General features: G+C 35.4%; 1 pseudogene; it reads right to left on the bottom strand.

Annotated features, from left to right (window-relative positions):
• Window positions 1-4,026: 4,026 nt before the first annotated feature.
• Window positions 4,027-4,205, bottom strand: LOC145271769 (U2 spliceosomal RNA; annotated as a pseudogene).
• Between the last annotated feature and the right edge of the window lie 12,330 nt (window positions 4,206-16,535).

The following is a 16,535-nucleotide window of genomic DNA, read 5'->3' on the forward strand; positions in this document are numbered from 1 at the left end:
ACATGTTAAAAATACTTTGAAAGAGTTAAAAACATATTTAATCTGAAAAGGAAACACTAGATAAGTGGATAGTCCTTAATCCGTGGAGTTTCGAAGAAATACTTTCCTTCTCATCAGAGGGTAGGAATTAGCAAAATACGGGATCGGATTTTGCATGCAAAAGTATTTGATGAAACAACAAGTAAGTCAAAGATCTTACTTATCACAAAAAAGTGTACAAAGGTCGAACCAAGAACAGCATTTTGTGTTGAGCACAGCACGAGGTGGAAGGGTACATTCCCCACTTTACCCTACGATTACAATTCAGAAAGAAAAAAAAAGAATTGAAGAAAGCGGTGAATTCAGTTAAGTGACAAAAATACATTATGAAAGTTGCAAATTATCCAACTTGATTAGAGTAAACTTACGTGACCTTATGGTTTCAAACGTAATCCTGTTAGGCGTATAAACAGAACCCAGAGAACAACAACTAACGTGTAGTATCTGTTCCTGTTTTGAGGTCTTGTGTGTGCCATGATTCGGGTTATCATTATTCTGGCGAGAAAACGCAGTCGTTACTTGTCATGAAGTGCATTCTCCCATGCATTTACTTCTCCATTGAAATAAGTATTGTCAACGTGTCTTTCTCGATGATTTTTTATGAGTGCCCCCTCCATTAAGTAGTTTTTTTTCCATATAAAACGTGTTAAATCTTCGCAGAATTGTAGCATTATTATTATTATTATTATCATTATTATTATTATTATTATTATCATTATTATTATTATCATTATTATTATTATCATTATTATTATTATTATTATTATCATTATTATTATTATCATTATTATTATTATTATTATCATTATTATTATTATCATTATTATTATTATTATCATTATTATTATCATTATTATTATTATTATCATTATTATTATTATTATTATTATTATTATTATCATTATTATTATTATTATCATTATTATTATTATTATCATTATTATTATTATTATTATTATCATTATTATTATTATTATTATGTTTAAAATTATCATTATTATTATTATTATTATTATTATTATTATTATTATTGCAAGTTAAATGCATGTTTTGCTTGTGGGAATGAAGTATAGTTTGTCTGTGTCTCATGAGTTGCATTATTCCATACATTATTTCCTCCTTCAAAATGAATGCTGATGTTCCATTAATGTTCACAAAGAGTCATAAATATTCGAATATTCCATTAAAGTTCTTTATCTCTCAAACACTGAGTTAGTAAATGAATTGAGAACATAATTTTCCTCTCCCAATTAACCATTTTTATACATTGTAGTATATTTTTCATTTTGGTCTCTTGGTCTTACTGGATTCCAGAACAAGAATTTATCTAGTCTGGTGGAGTACCCAGCTTTGTGCTGTTACTTGAGGTAACATCACTTGGAGAAAGTGCACCATTCCCTGTATAAGCTAATGGTGATTAGCCATAGTGAGGAGATCTTATTTGGGCAGAGAATACTATGTGATTTTGAATATTTGGTCAGGGTTTACTTCTATGGAAATGTATCCTCATACCAGGTTGTTCTGACAAACCCCTGTACAGAGAGATCTGAGACACTCGAAGATAGTGTCTAGTAGGCATTCAAGTTCTCAGTGTGAGTTTTCATATGTTTCAGTAAATTTGTTTTTTGAATAGCAGAATATTCACATATTTTACAAGCATATGGTTTTTCACCACTGTGAATTCTCATATGGGTTAGTAAATTTGATTTAACAGAACAAGAATATTCACAAATATCACAAGAATATGTTTTTTCCCCAGTATGAGTTCTCATATGTTTCACTAAACTTGATTTCGCAGAACAAGAATATGCACACATTCTACAAGAATATGGCTTTTCCCCAGTGTGAGTTCTAATATGTTTCACTAAATGTGATTTCCATAAACAAGAATATTCACACATATTACAAGTATATGGTTTTTCGCCAGTGTGAATTTTCTTATGCCTCACTAAATCGTGTTTCCTAGTAAAAGAATATCCACACACTCCACAAGAATATGGTTTCTCCCCAGTGTGAATTTTCATATGTGACTTAAAATATGATTTTCTAGAACATGAATAATCACACACTTCACATAAATATGCCTTTTTCTCTGTGTGAGTTTTCATATGTGTTATTAAATTTATTTCATCAGAACAAGTATATTCACATTTTTCACAAGAATATGAATTTTCTGCACTGTGAGTTTCTATAAGTGTTATTGAATTTGACTCATCAGAACAAATATATTCACATATTTCACAAGAATATGAATTTTCTGCACTGTGAGTTTCCATATGTGTTATGAAATCTGATTCATCAGAACAAGTATATTCACATATTTCACAAGAATATGCATTTTCTGCACTGTGAGTTTCCATATATGTTATTGAATTTGACTCATCAGAAGAAATATATTCACATATTTCACGAGAATATGAATTTTCTGCACTGTGAGTTTCCATATATGTTATTGAATTTGACTCATCAGAAGAAATATATTCACATATTTCACGAGAATATGCACCTTCTGCACCGTGAGTTATTATATGTATTACTAAATTTGTTTTATTTGAACAAGTATATTCACATATTTCACAAGAATATGAATTTTCTGCACTGTGAGTTTCCATATGCGTTATGAAATCTGATTCATCACATATTTCACAAGAATGCATCTTAGCACCAGTAAATGTTTATAAAAATAATGATCAGTTCAAATACGTCTTTTCACCAGTAAATGTTTAGAAAAATAATGATCAGTTCAAATACGTCTTTTCACCAGTAAATGTTTAGAAAAATAATGATCAGTTCAAATACATCTTTTCGTCAGTTAATGTTTAGAAAAATAATGATCAGTTCAAATATCTCTTTTCATCAGTTAATGTTTAGAAAAATAATGATCAGTTAAAATACATCTGTTAACCAGTAAATGTTTAGAAAAATGATCAGTTCAAATGCATCTTTTCACCAGTAAATGTTTATAAACATAATGATCAGTTCAAATCCATCTGTTGACCAGTAAACGTTTATAAAAATAATGATCAGTTCAAATACCTCTTTTCATCAGTAAATGTTTAGAAAAATAATGATCAGTTCAAATAAATCTTTTCACAAGTAAATGTTTAGAATAATAATGATCAGTTCAAATACATCTTTTCACCAGTAAATATTTATAAAAATAATTAGTTCAAATGCATCTGTTTACCAGTAAATGTTTAGAAAAATAATTAGTTCAAATACATTTGTTGGCCAGTATATGTTTAGAAAAATAATGATCAGTTTAAATACAACACCAGTAAATGTTTAGAATAATAATGATCAGTTCAAATAATCTTTTCACCAGTAAATGTTTAGAAAAGAAATGACCAGTTCAACGTCAGCAAAATTGTTCAACCATGAATATCTGCAAATAAAAATAAATTAAATTAATTTTTTTTTGTATTTACATTCAGTTTGATTTATTTTAAATGGTAAAATATTTCTAAACTTTCAGACTCTAAATTAATTCATTCTTTTACGTTTTAATTATTCAAAAATAAATTGTCTCCGTTTACATGGTATTTGTTATGACACGTTAATACGTTTTACTTTGAATGAGAATTTCAAACTGAGATTTGATTCATTCTTTTGACTGTCATTATCATTTACATGAAATTGACTTTTGTTAATGAACGTTTTCTACCCAAATAACGAAAGACTGGTTCAATTATACTTTGATACGTAGAGCTTTCAGGAGTGATACACCTAGCAGACTGTACTCTAAAATAGATAGGACCAGGAAAATATTCATTAAAATTGTTATCAAGATCTTATTAAAAAAGGGAGGTTTTAAATTATGAAAATAAATATGCTTTTAAAATGTATACTTTATTTCAAATTAAATTCTGAGAAAAGTGTATAATTGAAATTTTACTCCATACCCCTTGCTTAAAAAAAATAAAATGTAAATGTGTTATAGACCGACCGATGGAGTGACTTGCATGCGACTAAAAATGCCTTAGCATGGAAGGGTTTCTCCTTCCATTGCAAAGGAAAAGTTACACATGTAAGTGCAGCATCTGTTAAGAACATATACTACACTTTAATCTTAGCCATGTGGCCAAGGTAAAGTTACAAACGTAAGTACAGCATCTATTAAGAACAGATACTACACTTTGATCTTAGCCATGTGGCCAAGGAAAAGTTAGAAACATAAGTACAGCACGTAGTAAGAACAGATACTACACTTTGATCTTCATATTTAATTTATTTCGTTTAAAGAAAAAATTACAATTAAAAAAATTCCAATATAAAATTAAAACATTTAAAAAAGTAAAATCTCCAAAAGACAAAACAAATTTAGGCACAAGACCCTATAAGATCGGGGGAGGGGAGTGTTGCAGGGTCTTTGTAACTAAAGTAAAAATGGAGTCTGTGGCGACTTTACTCTTGACTGGCAACATTTACCACAATACCTCATTCACTCTGTGGAATCTAAAGCTATCTAATGAAAACCCCACTGTGGAGAGGGCTTCCTTTTTTGACGGGTGGAGGGCTTTGTAGATAATCCGAAGAGGGTAGTCTTAATGGGTGATTGGAATGCCATCCTTGATCCCAGGATAGATAAGGTCGGGAGGACTAGCGGGTCGGCGTGGTGTGACAGCAGTCTGTCTGACCTAATGGCTTCGTGCGACCTGGTCAACAGATTTCGCCTGGATCACCCGGGGTGGGAGATGTGGACGTGGCATCCTAATACGCCTTCCTATCCAAGTACTTCCTTGGATCGGATGTTAGTTAGAAGAGGGCTTGATGGTCTACCCTACGAATTCTACTTGAGGCTGTCGGCCATGTTGGTCCCTATTCTGAAGGATATGTTCAACCATTGGTTTGTTCAGGGCTCCATCCGTGGGCAGGTGACCAAGGGAGTGATCACATTGCTGAGGAAAGGTCAACGGCATGGTGAGGAGGAAGATTTAAATGATTTCAGGCCCTTGACTCTGCTAAACACAGAGTTAAAGATTTTGGCCAAGGTTCTTGCGAATCGGATGCAGGCTCTCATCACTTACTTGATCGAAGCAGACCAGAGCTATGTGTGAAGGGGAGATCAATTCAGGACAATCTTCATCTGATACGCACGATCATTGAGGGGACAAAAGACGACGCCAAGGCCGTGCTGATCAGTTTGGATCAGTCCAAGGCTTTCGCTAGGGTGAACCATAGGTTCCTAGGATCTGTGCTGGAAGCCGCCGGATTTAATCCGGACTTCCGCAAGTGGATCTCTGTACTGTATGACAGGTCGACGGTAGCGGTGCAGATCAACGGTAAGCTGTCGGAGTCTTTTGCCGTATTCCGTTCGGTACGACAGGGATGTCCGCTGTCGCCTCTTGTACGTCCTGGCGTTGGAACCCCTCCTTCGCAAGTTAAGGGACGAGGCGACTACACCAATCCTGCGCGGGATAGCTTTCTTTGGAGGCACACGAGCCAGAGTTTCCGCATTGGCCGATGACGTCACCATGTTCGTGTCTTGCCCCACGGACATTCAATTGGTCACTGAGGTGCTCGCTCGATATGAAGAAGTTACGAGGGCCATCTTCAATCGCAGTAAGTCGGTGGGTCTGCGGTTGGGTGCCTGGACTGGAGTAAATTCGCTTCCAAGCATCTTCAGTTGGACCCACGGCCCAATCCGGATCCTTGATTTGTGGTTCGGACCGGGTCTCCAGCTGAAGAAAAACTGGTTGGAAGTAGAGGCCAAGGTCAAATCCTCTGTTAAGAGTTGGGTTCAAAGGAAATTGTCCTTGAAGGGTCGGGCGGAGGCGTGTGCTACATATGTCTTTCCGCTCATCCTTTACCGTCTGTCTGTACTAACTCTCCCTGCAAAACGACGATTCAGCTTACAGGAGCACCTCGACACACTCTTGTCGAACGTTGGTCTCCTGTATAGCAGCAATATCTACCTTTAGGGGCACCAGATCTCTAAGCACGCGCGCGGCCTTGCTTTGACATCTGAGGCCCCTCACATTATAAGTAGCCAAGTTTAAAGTCATGGTCACCTACTTAATTCAGTGTCACACACAGGCCTGAAATCCTCGGGGGTAAGGACGTGGCAGGCCTGTCCAAGGCTTCCGGTCAGTAAGTCTGCAGAGCGTACTTCATTCTTGGCCACACCTCCCACGTCCAGGGGAAAAATTAGTTTTAAAGCCCTGTAGAAGGAGGGGTGAATATATACAGGAACTCTGCCCTCGCATTTAAAAACTAAATTGTTTAGCGAAGGATGCTCCGTGTCCACCAGCTGCTGGCTTGGGATTGCATCCTTCGCGGCATCTATCCATGCCCAGAGGGCCTCAGTCCTGGAATCCTTGTTGACTCTAATAAATTTGGTCAACAAGGGAGCGTCCTTGAACTTGGTTGGGTCGGTGACAGTATCGCCACCGACGTAAAGAAAGTTTTTTAGCTGTGTATAGCAGACCTTCTGCTGGCCTGTCAGTTCTGTTGTTGGCTGCAGAGGGCCCGTCTCACATATCCTTCCTTCTGGAAGGAAGCGGAGTCTCTTTGTCCGTTCCATGCAGATTGGTGGGGTGTGTTTTTCCTTGACTGGAGGGGGAGTGGGTGCAGGGGGAGTAGGGGAGGGGATATCAGCCTCTGATGTTGTCTCTTCTGTGTCTGTGGCTGTCTCCCACGCGATCTCTTCCTCTTGTTTGAGGAAGAGGGCGTTTGAGTGTCCATCGGGGTGATTTTGGGTTGGGTTTTGGTCGTTATTGGTTTGGGCAGATTTTTGTTGGGTCTGCCCTTCCTTGTGACCGTTGCCCAACCTGCTTCTGCTGCCGGGTTGGAATTGCCTGCGGCTGCAGCTGGGGCTGTGGCTTGTACCTCTGCTGGGGTTTTAGCGGGTAATTTGGTGGGGACTTTTCCCGGGGGGTTTGCTGGTTGCCTTTTAGGACAGTCCTTGGCCATGTATCCTCTCAACTGACAGTGCCAGCAGTGAGGTTTTCTCCTCTCCACGATCAGTGTCATGGTCTGCTCTCAAAACTTGAGCATTGCTGGAATGTTGTCAAAACTGTCCTTGCCCAGGACCATCCGAACTTTGTAGTCCCCAGTCAAAACGTTGCGTCGACCGCGGGCTGGGGCGACTGCCTCCACCTCACCGTACTGACTCGGTATGGCCCCGACTTGTTTTCCGGTCATGTAGCACGGGACATTCAGTACTGAGACAGTGGTGTTCCTCCCGCCGAGGTATACTGACTGGAGCCGAATGTTCCTGCTTCTGTGTTCAGTCCTGGCCAGTCTTTTTGCATCCTCCTCTCTGGGGAGCAGAATGTCCGACATGGTGAAACTCCTCCTGCATATATAACTTGCCGGAATGTTCAAGTCAATGAGGATTTCCACCATGGTGTCTTTGTTGACACCCGTTAAACTCCTGGTCTTGAGGTAAGAGGTGATGAGGGAGAGAACTCTCTTCTCCAATTTTTCAATCTGTCCCGGAAGGGGTATGACGGTTGTTCCCTTCGTGACATCCTTCTAAGTGGAGTTGAAGAGTTCCCTATAATCATCGGGTGTCATCTGCTCCAGCTCCGGAGGGCCCCATGCCGTAGTCTCGTCCTGTTTGGTGTTTGATGGACCGGGGAGGGGATCGGCTGCCGCTGCCTTTTCCTTCTGCTGCTGGCTCTGTTGTTGCTGCTGCTTGGCCCTTTTGTTTGGAGCTAACTCTGGCCAGTCCTCCTGTGGTGTCGTAGACTGGTTTTGGCCCACCTTCTGGTCCGTTTCCTTCCTTTTGCCCGGAGATTGAGTCATGGGATTTCGCCCATCGGTCTTTATTGTCGTTGCGTTGGTTTTCGGGGCTTTCGGTAGTGTCGGAGAAACGGAATTTGAAATATCAGATTAGAAAGACAACCGCGTGCGTATCTGTATTTTTTTAAATAAACAAAATATTTATTTAAAGTTTCAAATTTTCGGCTTATAAAGCCTTCATCAGGAATTTTCTTTTTAAACAATACAATATATATATATATATATATATATATATATATATATATATATATATATATATATATATATATTTCTTACGTGCCATGGTGTCATTCCACAGAGTTTGTTGGTCGAAGAACAGAGTGTGTACTGTCAGTCCAGTGGGTAGCGCTGTCTAAGCGCGAATGGGTAGTTTAGTAGTAATCCACTTTTTAGAAGCACGGGGAAACGGAATTCAAAATATGAGATTAGAAAGAGGACAGCGTGCGTATCTGACAATACACACTCTCTACTTCGACCAACAAACTCTGCCAAACGACACCATGGCACGTGAGGAAAAAAAAAATATTGTATTGTTTAAAAAGAAAATTCCTGATGAAGGCTTTATAAGCCGAAAATTTGAAACATTAAATAAATATTTTGTTTATTTAAAAAAATACTGATACGCACGCGGTTGTCTTTTTAATCTCATATTTCGAATTCCGGCGCTACCCACTGGACTGACAATACACACTCTCTACTTCGACCAACAAACTCTGCCAAACGACACGTTGCACTTGAACTTCTGCATGTCAGTACAGTTGGGGAAGCAGTGACCTGGAATGGAATTCCAGGGTCTAGCGGTTCTGGGGAAGAAACTACCAGAGTAGAAAGATCTTTTATATCTGGGGATTTCTACAGTGTGGGGGTGGGATTTTGCAGCTTGTCGGGTCTGTCGAGGGTGTTCAATGCTTGCAGTTCATCAGAGCATTCACCATTAAAATACTTGTAGAACAGGCAGAGAGATGCAACGTTTCGTCGATGGGACAGAGGCTGAAGCTTAGATGCCAGTTTAGGGCTTATCAGATTTGCGACTCACTTTTGAACCCTGACTGAACTACTGATTGGAGGTCATCCTCTAGTGTTTCTGCCATTACTTTAGATATATGTTCCTGATGAAGGCTTTATAAGCCGAAAATTTGAAACTTTAAATAAATATTTTGTTTATTTAAAAAAATACAGATACGCATGCGGTTGTCTTTCTAATCTCATATTTTGAATATATATATATATATATATATATATATATATATATATATATATATATATATATTCAATTGTAATTTTCATTTTATATATATATATATTCAATTGTAATTTTCATTTTTATATATATATATATATTCAATTGTAATTTTCATTTTACATATATATATATATATATATATATATATTCAATTGTAATTTTCATTTTATATATATATATATATATTCAATTGTAATTTTCATTTTACATATATATATATATATATATATATTCAATTGTAATTTTCATTTTATATATATATATATATATATATATATATATATATATATATATATATAAAATGAAAATTACAATTGAATTTACCAAAATGATCCAAGATGGGGGGGGTTGTTCAATTATTCTTAAATTTTAATTATAGATTTGGATGGGGGCAGTTTTTACTAACCCATTTTATTCTTTTGTTCTGTTTCAAATGAACACAACCTCTTTTAATTAATAAGGTTATTATTTAGAAAGCCATTCTTAGTATGGACCAAGTGTCTTTGTTAATTATCATTTTTACCTAACAATTATATAATCAAAATAAACGTGATCAAAGAACCAATACAATAAAATGTTGTTAAAGGCAGATAAGTGATTGATTCTTCCAGCAACCAGGATAAGATTTTGTTTATGTTTTGAAGCGTTTTTTTTTAAATAAATAAATAAATAATAAAAACTAGTGCCGAGTCTTCATTCGAACAAGAAGAAAAATAGCTGACATGCAACAGTTACCTCGGGAATCCCATTAATCTCTCAAAAAATTGAAAATTAACCACAATACTAGTATAATTCCACCCAATAAAATGCAACAGTGACACTCCTTTGTATATTTAATTGTGAAAGTAAAGAATAGTTTTAAAAATGTAAACTATTTTCTCCACAAAAAAAGAAAGACGCCAGAAAGCAAAAATCAATCGGAGGCCCCCTCCTCATCGTATGACAAATTTAGAAACTGGGAATGATTACGTTTTGTTGGTAATTGTCTGGCAATTAAATCGGTGTTCAGTTTACATTAAATTCATAATGGAAAGTGATACCCTACTCTAAAATCTTAAATATTTATTACGGTTTTATTTCCCTTTTGCAGAAAATATTTGAGACTTTTGAAACGTAATAAAAAAAGATTTTAAATTCTTAGTGGGAGTAAACTACGGTTGCAAATATTTTACAACAATGTTTTTCTACATTAAATTTCTGTTAATTTGTGATGGCCAATAAATGAGTATTCATTTCATGTCAACTTTATAAAAGAAAGTGATGTATTGTTGCCTGTGCATCTGTTACCGCGCGATATTTTAAATGGTGTGTTTAAGTTAAAACCATCCCCTCCCGATGTTAAGAAAGGATTTTTTTAAATAATAGCATGATGGTTTCAATACGGAACATAGATTCACACGTATCGTGATTTCTATTTTAATATTTTAAAGTTAAAAAACACACCCTCCCCATGTTAAGAAAGGATTTTTAAATAATAGCGTGATGGTTTCAATACGGATTCACATGTATCGTGATTTTTATTTTTAAATGTAAAATATTGGATAAAGCATAAAAACTCAAACGGAATTCTTTAACGACAATTAAAAAATTATTGTGTTGATGGTAAACATTATTATTTTAACAGAAAATCACATAAGTTTTACTAAAATAAACACATTTTTGACAACAATATAAATCTCAGATTGAAGAATATATTTTTAGGAGATTTTTCAAATCGGAAATTCATATATTTTATTCACATTTGTTATAAACCATGACAGAATCAATATTTTCATTTTAATGTTTAAGATTAATTTTAAAATGTATTAAATACTAAATACTTACCTTTTATTCCATGAATTCAATACGAAAAAAAAGGCGGGATGAATTTGTTTTTTGTTTTGTTCTTTGTGTTATGAAGCAAGACAGAATCAATATTTTCATAGGATTACAATAAAAAAGTAAACTTATTTTAATGTTTCAGATTAATTTAAAAATGTACTAAATACTAAATACTCACCTTTTATTCCATGAATTCAATACGAAAAAAAAAAAAAGGCGGGATGAATTTGTTTTTTGTTTTGTTCTTTGTGTTCAAAACAGAATTTTTTTTCCTTGTTAGGATTTCTTTAGTAAATTCATACAACTTTTGTTTCGTGTGTCCAATTCATTAAGAAATACAATATATGAAAATATAAAAGAATAAAAAAATAGAAGATGAAAAACACGATTTAAACGTGAAATTATTTAAAGAGAAAATCAACTGAATTTAAAGGTCATCGTAATAACACGGTGTCATCATTATTTCGTTCCTCGTGTAAAAATATCTGTTAATTAGTTAAATGTTCGAAATGTTTTACTAACAAGTTTAGATTAAAACTTGTCAATACTCCATGCTTTATTAAATTTCTCTTTTCTATTTAATTTCTTTAGTAAACCTATTCTTTGTATTTCATTAAAATATACAAAATACATGAAGCTTGTGTCATTTCTTAGGATGCCAACGGATTAAACACAACACAACGACCGATATGTGTGCGTCTTTATTCTACTCTGTAAACATAAGTCGTCCCAAGGGGCTTAACTCCAAACGGTGAACACCCTGAATAGTTCCTCATGCAACATTATCCCTCTTCTCAAAGACAAGAACAAAAAAATTTATAAGAATTAAACTAAAACATGATATATATAAAAAGAGAAGTGACCTACGTATTCATTGGTCTGACTACCCTCCGCATAACAAGGATTATTCTGCCCTTTTCACTTTTTTTGTGAAATCCTAAAATCTCACAGTATCTCTTACTATTCTTCGAGACCGTGTTGTCACTGTCCGCACTCTTTTCAGGCTTGGTTTGTCTTGTGCTTATTATTATTGGGCGTTGTGTCGGGTTTCGTCTTTCTTTTATTTCACCTTCATATTGAGGTTAATCTGTGTTATATGTCTCTTCTGTACTGTGACCATTATTCCTGTATACCTCGCTCTGCACTTCATATGAATCAATCATCATCTCCGTCATCCGATTGCCTTTTACCACTTTCTGACCCTTTATTTGTGCTTTCATCCCTTCTACATGCTATAGGTGTATCAGAATTTTTGGAAATTTTTGACACCCTTAATACAAAACTGCGAATAAAATATTTAAAAAAATATATATAATTTTTTTTTTTAAGTGGGTTGTTTATTTTCTTTATGGAATATACTTCCAAAATAAACTATTAAATTTTTTTTTGAAAAATAATAGAAATATTTTTTATTTAAAAAAAAAACAGTGTTTACAAAGTGCCTGCGAGCCTTCAGGCAGCCATTTTTTATGTAATGAAATCAATTGAATTTTACGAGTCAAATATTTTTCAATTTTAAACTTTAAAAGTCCATCAAAATTTTTCTATTGGTTCAATTTTTACAATATGTTCAGGGTCAATGTGAATTATTAAACCTGTTATTTTTTTTAAATTTTGGTCTTTGCTCCTTTAATTGAAAAAAAAAATAGGGTTTGAGTCACATGTTTCAAGTAGTTATTAGCTTGGAAAGATAGGCGGTCTAATTATTCAATATTTTTTACGCATTCTTAAGGTCAGTTTCTGACACACCTACTATATCTCCATGGTGTAACGGTTGAAGTGGTTTTACTTTGTGGTTAAAGGACTGTTCTTGTTTCCTGCTGTCTCGCTAAACAAACTAAAAATTTTGGGGGGCAATTCTGGCTTGAGTAACTCCTCTCTAGTTGGGAGAAGTATTTTTGTTCTTCTTTACATCAGCTACTGGGCTGATGATTAGAGACCTTTAGCTAGTGTATTTCTGTGATCCAACATTGCTAGGTATGGAACCGCCTTATCTTCCATCGCTTTCCAGAAAAGGTTCTTTGCCATCTTTACCGCAGATTCCACTTTGCCATTCGCCTTGCTTTTGTATGGACTGACAAGTGTATGTATGAAACACCACTTTTTTGCAAACATAGAACATCTCTGGTTACTTAACTGAATCCCATTATCAGTTACCACTGATCTGGTATTCCATGTCGTGAAAAATGGTGCTGAAGTTTGATTATTACTGTTTTTGCTTCTGTATTTTGAAGATGATTAATTTCGCAGAAATTGCTCATATAATAAAAAGTACATAGATAGTCTCTATCTGCAAACTTAAAAAGGTCCACTTCCCTTTCGCTCAGAGTCTGTCAGGAACTTCATGTAGCATTAGTGGTTCGACTGGATTAACTAATTAGTATTTTCTGCATGTGGGACATTTCGAAAGAGTCTATGATCTCACTGTTCATGTTTGGCACATATAAGCATTATCTTTCCCCTCTGCAACATCCTTTTATTCCTACGTGTGTGGAATGCAGCTTTTCTATTAGCACAGCTCGCTGGGTCATCGGAACCACTACCCGGTTTTCTCTGAAAATTAACCCATCTTGTACCGTCATTTCATTTCTCATACTAAAGAATGGTCTCACCTCTTGGTCAAGATGTATTTTGTATCAGGACATCCTTCAACAATTTCTTGCTGCAACTGCTGCATGCTTCTGTATTCCTTCGTGGCTGAGCGCAGTTCAAGCAGTTCTCTCTCTGTTACAGGAATATATTCAGCTTCCTTGACATCGTCTTCATTGTCCAGATATTCGCTGTTCACTCCATGGATGTATGCTCTTGATAGTGTGTCTACGAGGAACATCTTACCCGGTAGCCCCATAAGCCTGTAGTCGCACAAGCATGTTTTGCAGTCGTTGTGGGCATTCATCCAATTATTTTTTCATGATCGCTTCTAATGGCAAATGATCGGTCAGTAGTGTTATCCGTTGACCAGAAGTATACTGATGAAACCTCTCACTAGCATAGACTACTAATAGCAGTTCTTTTTCAATTTGGCATATTCGGTTTCTGTGTCGGTCAGTGCACGACTGATATAGGCTATTGGCCTTCTTGCAGTAGTGCAGCCCCCATACCCTTCTCACTTGCATCACATTGAATGACCAAAGATTTCTTGGGGCCATAGTATCTCAGCACTGGTGCCTGACTCACTAACTTCATAATTTTACCAAAAGCTTCTTCATGAATTTGGGATCACGTCCATGGCATATTTGCCTTGACTAAATTTCGAATAAGGGCCATCATTTCAGATATGTGCGGCAGAAATTTTGCCATGTAATTCAGGAATCTAACTAATCGTCGCAGTCCTTATGGTTTTTACCTTCCCAGGATCAGGAAGTAAAAGATATAGATGTTCGCCGTAGCTTCAATTTTCCAGCATTTAATCGCATCCTACGATCACAACATCTCTGCAACAATTTCCTGAGTTTTATGTCATGATCAACTGTTGCTTTCTCTATTGTTTTACCCTTCCCAAACACCAGAAGATCATCTTCTTTGTTAATCGCCCCTTCTAAATCAGATACATTGTTAAAGAGTGCCTTTTGAAATATCTCCGGAGCTGGAGCAATCCCAAATGATAAAACTTTCGACCAAAACCGAGGAAATGGCGTAGTAAATGTTGTCAAGCGACTTCTGGCGTCATCCAATTTTACATGCAAAAATCCATCTAGGAAATCCAGGGTGAAAAATACCTTGCTTCCAGCCACTTCTGGTAGAGAGTCGTCCAGTTTAGGTAGCTGGAAATGTTCCCTTTTCAGAGCTTTATTTAGTGGTCTTGGATCTATGCAAATTCTTAGATTTCCATTTTTCTTCACGACCAGTGCTAATGCATTGCACTTACCCACGGAGTCGGCTCACTTATTGGTTCAATAACTTTCTTTTTACCAGTTTTTCTAATTCGACTTTTAATTTGCTTTAAATGCCACTGGTATTCTTCGTGTTGCTGCTACATTTGGTGCTTCTCCGGGATCGACCTCCAAATGTACCTCTCCTTGTAATTCACCCAATTCCTCCTTAAATACCTCTTTAAACTCATTTATAATGCCGTTCGAGTTCTGGCTGCTGAATTCATCCACTTGAGAAACGTTGGCGACCATTTTGAACTGGTCCTGGTTGATTGTGGTGAATTGCATTTGCCTCAAGTAAGGGATGGAAATCCTCTTTCACAATGACAAATTTGACTGCACATTTTTGTTCGGTTTTGAGGTTTATCATGTTGACTCGACACTCTCCCAATGGCTTCATTTCTGCTCCCTTCCACATAACAAGCGTCTTTCCCATCACGTGCTTCTCATTCAGTATGTTTACTGATGTTGCACTGAACAATAATTGACTTTCCTTTCACCATCATTTCCGCTTTTATACCTCCCTTTTCTTTAATTGTTACAATTGTAGTGGTGGTCTGTTTATTTCATCCATGCCCACCTCCGTCATTTTTCTCTTTTTTTTTTCTTTCCTCCGCAAGACGTACGTACAAATTTAAACAAGAAATTAAACGTTAGTATCTGTTTTTCTCTCTTTTGGACATAGTTTAATCCCTATTACTCTATGTCATTTCTTTGGATGCCCACGGATTAAACACAACACAACGAACACATGTGCGCGTCTTCATTCTCCACTGAAAACATAAGTACATCAGAATTTGGGGGGCATTTTTGACACCCCTAACACAAAACTGCGAATAAAATATTTAAAAAAACTCATAATTTCTTTGTTTAAAGTGGGTTGTTCATTTTTTTCGTGGAATACACTTCTAAAATAAACTATTAAAGTTGTTTAAAAAATAATAGTATTAGTACTTTTAATAAAAAACAGTGTTTACAAAGTGCCTGTGCGCGTTCATGCAGCCATGTTTTTACGTAATAAAATCAAACGTGTTGAATTTTTTCAATTCTTAAACTTTAAAAATCTATCAAAATTTTCTAGTGGTTTAATTTTTACGATATTTTCAGGTTCAATGTGAAATTTTATGCTCTTTCCAATAAACCAAAAATAATACACAAGCCTTTTTTTTTTTAATTCACCCTACCATTTTTAAATGTCTATGCAAATGTAAATAATTTATTTTCTCGCCTCAAATGTATATATCACAAATTGAAAATGAAAGATGAATAAATAAAATAAGCAAATTTAAAACAAAAAAGAATAGTTATGTGCAATTTTTTTAAGTGAAACTTTATAATCTTGTTATATTGTCCTGAAAATTTCGTACAATTACGACAATTTTGTCTATTTAATTAAAGTTTTTTTTTTTTAGATATTTAGAAAGAATGCACTCCATAAAGATGAAATAAACTATATTAAATCAAAAACGCATGTATTTCTTTGAGAGAAAAATAATCGAAAATTCCTCGAGTGTTTTTTTAAAGGCAAAAACTGATAAGTAAAATATGATCATTTTTAATCTACCGTGACATATTTTTCACGCGCAAGGCTTGACGACTCACGCATATGTGTGATTTTGTTGCGTTTTATAGCCCGTTTATCTATCCGTATTTCAAAACAAAAAGAAAGACAAGAAACACCGGGTTGTTAACACCGGTTAATACTTACGTAATGGCGGTCTTTTAAAATGTTGTTTAAAAAATTATTTTATTTAAAAATACATGAAATATAAAATATGAATATCGACAAACCCTTATAAATGGAGAATGGAAGC

The sequence above is a fragment of the Euprymna scolopes genome, chromosome 46, assembly GCF_053919585.1.
Source record: "Euprymna scolopes isolate OS-2025 chromosome 46, ASM5391958v1, whole genome shotgun sequence".
In the NCBI taxonomy this organism is placed as follows: domain Eukaryota; kingdom Metazoa; phylum Mollusca; class Cephalopoda; order Sepiida; family Sepiolidae; genus Euprymna; species Euprymna scolopes.